Raw genomic sequence first — 7,608 nt, 5'->3', positions numbered from 1 at the left:
AAGATTCAATTCTTTGAAGAAAATCGCCTCAGCTCTGCTTTCAGTCCAACATATACAGGATTACCCAAAAACAACAGAACCCATAAAATGTCGGTTTCCGTCTACCAAATCCACTCAAAAAGATTTGGTCATTCCGAGACTATAGTAGAAAACAATTTCCCAAAATGCCATGCAGTGGAAACTGAAAAAGGATCTACGTGCTTGCGAAGTAAGTTTCTTACCACACAGCCACGCCTATGCATGTGTGTTTATGTATAAGTCTATATATAGGATGAACAGGACAAACAAATATTTAAATAATAGTTCTGACGTGCGTGTAACAACGTTATGGTTGCTTGGAACCAAATGCTCACCGACAAATGACCGTCAGGAACAAAGTTATTCTATTACGTTGCATAGTTATAGAAAGATAGAGAGAGAGGGAAAAATAAATCATATATATATGTGTGTGTGTAGATACAAATGTTAAATCTTAAAAGAAAAGTAACAAAAATTTTAAGTCATTTGACTGCGACCTTGCTGGAGTGCCACCTCAAAAGACTTAAAGCCGAAGAGCCGAAGAAATTTACCTCTGGGCTTATTTTTTGTAAGCCTGGTACATATTTTATTGATCGCTTTTGCCGAACAGCTATGTTACGGCGGGCGTAAAAGACCTGATGTCAAACTATGAACGGGTAACAAACAGAGTCACACAGACACACACACACAGGCAAACACACACACACTCACACATACACACACACAAACACACTCACACACACACACACACAAATACGACACACACACTCACACAAACATATGTATATATTTATAAAACGGACTTCCTTCGTGTCCGTCTACAATACCCAGTCGCAAGTCTTTGCTCAGCCCGTGGCTATAGTAGAAGACACATTTCCAGGTTGCCATGCAGTGAAATTAAACCTGGATCTATGTGCTTGCGGAGCAAGTTTCTTACCACACAGCCACGCCTATGCATGTGTGTTTATGTATAAGTCTATATATAGTGAGAAAAGGACAAACAAATGTTTAAATAATAGTTCTTACGTGCGTGTAACAACGTTATGGTCGCTTGGAACCAAATGCTCACCGACAAATGACCGCCAGGAACAACGTAATTCTATTACGTTGCATAGTTATAGAAAGATAGAGAGAGAGGGAAAAATAAATCATATATACGTGTGTGTGTATATATAAATGTTAAATCTTAAAAGAAAAGTAACAAAAATTGATTTGTCTCTTTGCGTTCTGAGTTCTGAATCCAATTAGTCGACTGTCCACCTCCCCCACAAAACACAACCACTGGCATTCTACCTAAGCCAGAAACCACTTTATAGGAGGCAATCTAGGATTTCAGGACAAAGAATTGCTACGCGGGGTCATATGTAATCATGTATGGATATATAAAGATGCATGAGGATATATATACATAAACAAACGCGCACAAATATATGTGTGTGTATGAGTGTGTGTGCATGTGAGTGTGTGTATGTACGTACGTTTGTATATATATATATATATATATATATATATATTATATATGAATGTATATGTGAGCGTGTATCTACATGTATGTGAATACATGCACAAGGGTACGAGGCGAAACATTCAAACACACACATATATATAAATATATATAGGTATATAAATACATATATATATATTCATACGCGTTTAGATATATACACACGCATATATAAATGTGTATTCTTTTTCTTTAATTCTGTTACTTGTTGAAGTCATTTGCTACGCCCATGATGGAGCACCATATCAAAAGCCTTTAAGCCTAATAAATTGACATCAGGGCTTATTCTTTGTAAGCCAAGTACTTATTTTATTGGCCTCTTTTGCTGAACCGCAATGTTAAGGAGGGGGCGTGAAAACCTGCTGTCAAGATATGAAAGGGTAACAAACATAGTCGCAAAGACAGAAACACACATACACAAACAAACAAACTCACACACACTTATGCATCAACATATATATATATATATATATATATATATAAATAATAATAATAATAATAATAATAATAATAATAATAATAATAATAATAATAAATATAAGAGAGTGGTCACTATGTGGCTCACTCTAGCACTAGTAAATCCAAAAGGTTTCAACCACAAAAATGCATGTTTCCCATGAAAGTCAGTACGATTGTTAGCTCACACGAACAGGGCAAATAAAAAATAACAAAAATACAGATTATTTTGGGACAATTGTTTCGCTATTAGTGAATTAAATGTAATTTTACTCACAAAAAACTCACTTGTAGCTCCTCAGCCAAAACTATCTGGATGAAATCCACTCAATCACACGCCTTGTATAAAATATTATAATATATCATAAAATATTATAATAATCCAGGTTTCTCGGGGCACTGGGCCACTTGGTGTTGAATAGATATACTATTAAATTAGTATCTAATTCTCTCACCCTTATTAATTAATTATATATATATATATATATATATAATATATATATATATATATATATATATATATATATATATATATATATAGAACTAAAAGAAGGACTGGAAGAGCTAAAGGAAAAGCTCAAGCAGGACCAAAGGATGAAAAAACCAGGAATAAAAGTGGAACCGCAAAAGATGGAACCAAACAGCGCACACGGGCGTGTAGGTTCTACCTGAGAGGTTCCTGCTGGCATGCAAAGGAGGGTGCAGGCTGTCGCTTTGCACATCATGGACCCTGCCACAGAGACACAAAGCAGATGGACAAACCATCCACACAAGGAAAAGGGATGGACCACGCACCACCTGTACCAAAGCGGAGGTACGCAGATGTTGTGCGCGCCACAAACCGCCAACATGATGTTGTCGAAAGGGCAGCTGCTGAGCAACAATCTTTTTTGTGCATGGCACAAAAGATTGTACAGCAGCTGACCTGGCTTCATCAAATCCAAGCCCGCAGGTGGGACTACCCACTATATACCAGACCACCACAGCAAACAGACCCAGGATGGACACCGCCGGCAACAACGTACACCTCACCTCGATGCTCCTACTGAACATCAGAGGAGTGCAAACACTCAGTAACAGGACAAAAATCCCGTTCCTGAGAGACTTTGTTGCATGCAATCAAGCCTTATGCATAGCACTTATGGAAACGCACCTGAAACCGGACATAGCAGATGTGGAGTTACACATACCACAGTATGCTGTACTACGGACCGACAGGAAAGAAAGGAGTCATGGAGGTGTTGCTATGTACATCCGTGAGGACCTCACACCCCAGGTCCTCTTGTCGACACACTAATTGTACATATTAGGCAACTTGATGTAGTTGTGTGTGCTACATATCGCCCTCCAGATGCCCCAAGCCATGTGGGCAAGTTTGAAGACTGCCTTATAAAAATAGAGGAAGTTTTAACCACATTAGAACAACACATAAGTGTACTTCTTATGGGAGACTTCAACCTGCCCAATGTCAGATGGCCCGAGGGCCTTTCTCTCCCAGGAATGACAAGATGTGAATGAGGACAGGCGAGGTCCCTCCTGAACCTCATCAACACCCTGTACATGGAGCAGGTAATACTCCAACCAACCAGGGCAGGTAACACACTGGATCTCTGCTTCACAAATGACATGGATCTCATCCATAATGTGAAAGTGACACCGACTCTACTCTCGGATCACAACATGATAGAGCTGACCATGTACGGGCCAAAAGAGAGCACGGACATGCAGCCTACAAGAAACCCTCAAAATCTTTCCAGTTTGAACTACCATAAGGCAAACTGGAAACAAATTGAGAAAGAGATCCTCAAACAACACTGGCCTAAATGTCTCTCCTCGCCAGACATCGACGTGAAACTTCACCAATTCATGTCTGTAATGCAAGCCATATGCTACAAATGTGTCCCAGAGAGAAAGGCCACTGTACACAAGAACAAAATCCCCAGAGAGAGGAAAATTTTAATGAGACGGCGTACGAAATTTTCAAATCGCCTAAACAAACAGATTGAAAGCAGTGAAAAGTCCCGCCTAAAAATAAAACTGTTTGAAATCGAAAAATGTCTGCAACTCTCCCATGAAAAAGAAAGAGCAGACAAAGAAGCCTGGGCTATAGACAACATAAAATCTAACCCCAGAGCTTTCTACAGGTATGCCAAAGAAACAGCTACAGTGCACTGTAGAATAGGGCCACTCCTCGAAAAGGACGGCACACTTACAGGAAAACCAATGAGGGTAAGTGAAATACTGAATGAGCAATTCAAGAGTGTTTTCCCTCCACCCCTTGGGCATCTCCAAATCACCAATCCAACTGACTTTTTTACCACTGAAGATATAAAATCAGAGGCGGCGACGATAGATTACATCGATATAAAGGAAGACGATGTAATCAAGGCTATAGATGAAATAAAAACAGACTCAGCTACTGGCCCCGATGGATTCCCGGCAATCCTCCTAAAAGCATGTAAGAGAGTCCTAGCGAGACCACTGCAGTTCCTCTTTCAGAGCTTCCTTGCAGCTGGCAAACTTCCAAGAAAACTGAAGGAAGGTAAAATATGCCCCATTCATAAAGGAGGTAGCAGAGCGGAAGCCAAGAACTATAGACCTATCTCTCTGACCTCACACATCAGCAAGGTCATGGAACGAATAGTCAGAAGGAAGCTGATCACCTTCCTTGAAGAGAATGACTTGCTGCCCGACACCCAACATGGTTTCCGACCAGGGAGAAGCTGTTTAACTCAGCTCTTACAACACTATGACTGGGTGCTGAAACGGCTGCTCAACCACTCAAATGTGGAAGTGATATATCTCGACTTTGCAAAGGCCTTTGATAAAGTCGATCATGGAATGATATGTCACAAACTGCGTGATCTCAACATAGTTGGAAAACTGGGAGAATGGCTTCATGACTTTCTGAAAGATAGAAGCCAGGTGGTAGTAGCCAATGGGGCCACTTCCATTAACACGCAAATAGTGAGCGGTGTTCCGCAGGGCACTGGTCTGGGACCACTACTGTTCATAATGGCCCTCTCAGACATGCCCTCAGCCACGCAGAGAGCCACGATCACGAGTTATGCAGATGATACAAAAGTTTCACAGGCAATACAGAACCCTGAGGACACTAAACACCTGCAATGTGAGCTAGACAAAATATACAAGTGGGCTGAAAAGAATAGCATGCAGTTCAATGCTGAAAAGTTTCAAGCTTTATACTATCAGCATGCACAACTAAATGCAATACCCAATGAATACACTGGACCCGGAGGAATAGCAATCCCAGAGGCACAATCAGTGCGTGACCTAGGAATTTACATGAGTGATGACGCGACCTTTCGTGTACATGTTGCTAAATTGGCAATGAAATGTAGACTACTGGCCGGATGGATCCTCAGAACCTTTAGAACAAGAGAACAAGAAACCATGATGGTCCTCTGGAGGACACTTGTCCTAAGCCACTTTGACTACTGCTCTCAGTTATGGTCACCATCCAGTGTCAAGTTGATCACAGAGCTCGAGGCGATCCAACGTAGCTACACGAAGAAGATAGCCTCTATGCAGAATGTAAGCTACTGGGAAAGACTCAAGAGATTACAACTATATTCCCTGGAGCGTAGGCGGGAGAGATATGCCATAATATACATCTGGAAGATCCTGGAGAGACGTGTCCTAAACTTTGGCATCGAGAGTTACGCAAATGCCAGAACTGGGCGCCACTGCGTGGTGCCTAGGACTCCAAACTTGCCATCAAGATGTAGGACAAGATTCTGTGATAGCCTGGGCTTCCGTGGCCCACAGCTCTTCAATATCCTCCCGAAGAACCTGAGAGACCTGCATGGGGTGGATGCAGATGTCTTTAAAATGAAACTGGATCTCTTCCTGTCAGGTGTCCCAGATGAGCCAACTTCACGGCAGGAGGTGCAGATGAGGGCAGCTGCATCGAACTCTCTCATGCACCAAATGGCAGTTGCTAAAAAGCTTTCGTGAAGTAAAACCAAGTAGCAACACCAAATGGCGGTGCCCCAGCATGGCCACAGCTCATAAGCTGAAACTAGAATCAATCAATCAATCAATCATATATATATATATATATATATATATAACGAACTTCTTTCGGTTTTTTCGTCTACCAAATCCACTCGTACGGTTTTGGTCAGCCCGAAGCTATAATAGAAGACACTTTCCCAAATTGCCATGCAGTGAAACTGAACCTGGAACTATCTGCTTGCGAACCATCTATCTTACCACACAGTCACGCCTATGCATGTGTGTTGATGTATAAGTCTATATACAGGATGAACAAGACAAACAAATATTTAAATAATAATTCTGACGTGCATATAACAACGTTATGGTTGCTTGGAACCAAATGCTCACCGACATATGATAGTCAGGAACAACATTATTCTATTAAGTTGCATAGTTATAGAAAGATAGAGAGAGAGGGAAAAATAAATCATATATATGTGTGTGTGTATATAAATGATAACTCTTAAAAGAAATGTAATAAAAATTGGTTTACCTTTATAACGCCGACTCCAAATATTACTTCAGTTTCAAATTTTTTACAGAAATTAAAAGTTTTATCCACTTCCGGCTGCTATCCGATAAGCATACTGAATGAAATACGCTGTTGTAATAATTCTCAATTTTTTTTAAACGAGAGTGGCAGTATTTTCCCCTTGAGGTACGTGATTGGCTGAAATTCTTTAATATCCGGAAAATAAATCCATTTTCCAGCTAGTCACCATTCCTACACGTCAAGTGTTGAAATGGTCGCTGTGTAACATGAGATGAAGTATCTTGTGCGCACTACACATCTCGGTCCTGTATTTGAAATCACGACCTTGTTCCCTAATCACGATTTCATGTGTACTCGACTTCTTTTATATTACCAAAACTTTATTTTTCATATGTCCTGGCAACACCCAGAGAATTTTCTTATCTACTTGAAGGTTTTTGTAAAACAAACGCCATTGTTTTTATCGATTATTGGGATGGCGATATCTGCTCAAAGACACGACCTCATCTCACGAGTTACTAAAATGCAAACCCGACGAATTTCCCTCGTTTCCCAGAATATATTTCAGTTGTTTCTAAAGTTTGCTTGTTGTTCACTGATGACAAGACTATGATCAGAGGCGTTTCGAACATGATCATCCCATCGCGTTACTTATTTTGCAATGTGCGTTGTGCTCTATCCTTGGTTAAGACGGTAGAGAGTGAGACAATGGAATATCATTGTCTTAAATGCTTACGATAGGGCTGATAGGGCAAATGTACAAGTAATGGACATTCATTAGTCCTGAAACCTACATCTACAATAATTATTCTAATGCATCACATGATGTGGATGTTAATTTTCATAGATCTTTCCGATGTATAAGTTCGAACTTACTATCAAGATGAACCATCCATTTATTAAATGACATCTAGGACTTCCTTAGGGTCCGTCTACAATACTCACTCACCGGTCATTGCTCGGCCCGAGGCTATAGTAGAAGACACTTTCCCAGGTTGCCATGCAGCGAAACTAAACCTGGATCTAAGTGCTTGCGGAGCAAGTTTCTTACCACATAGCCACGCCTATGCATGTGTGTTTATGTATAAGTCTATATATAGGATGAACAGGACAAACA

The 7,608-nt window shown here is 40.5% G+C and overlaps 1 long non-coding RNA gene across 1 annotated transcript in view; it reads left to right on the top strand.

Annotated features, from left to right (window-relative positions):
- Positions 1-1,439: 1,439 nt before the first annotated feature.
- Positions 1,440-7,608, top strand: part of LOC118761420 — a 9,773-nt gene continuing 3,604 nt past the window's right edge. The window contains exons 1-2 of the long non-coding RNA XR_004997364.1: positions 1,440-1,450; positions 7,531-7,533. This is a non-coding gene — a long non-coding RNA (uncharacterized LOC118761420). The remainder of the gene's footprint in view (positions 1,451-7,530; positions 7,534-7,608) is intronic.

This window comes from Octopus sinensis, unplaced genomic scaffold (assembly GCF_006345805.1).
Source record: "Octopus sinensis unplaced genomic scaffold, ASM634580v1 Contig13400, whole genome shotgun sequence".
In the NCBI taxonomy this organism is placed as follows: Eukaryota; Metazoa; Mollusca; class Cephalopoda; order Octopoda; family Octopodidae; genus Octopus; species Octopus sinensis.
The sequence above is the reverse complement of the archived record's forward strand: the minus strand, read 5'-3'. Positions and strand labels throughout refer to the sequence as shown.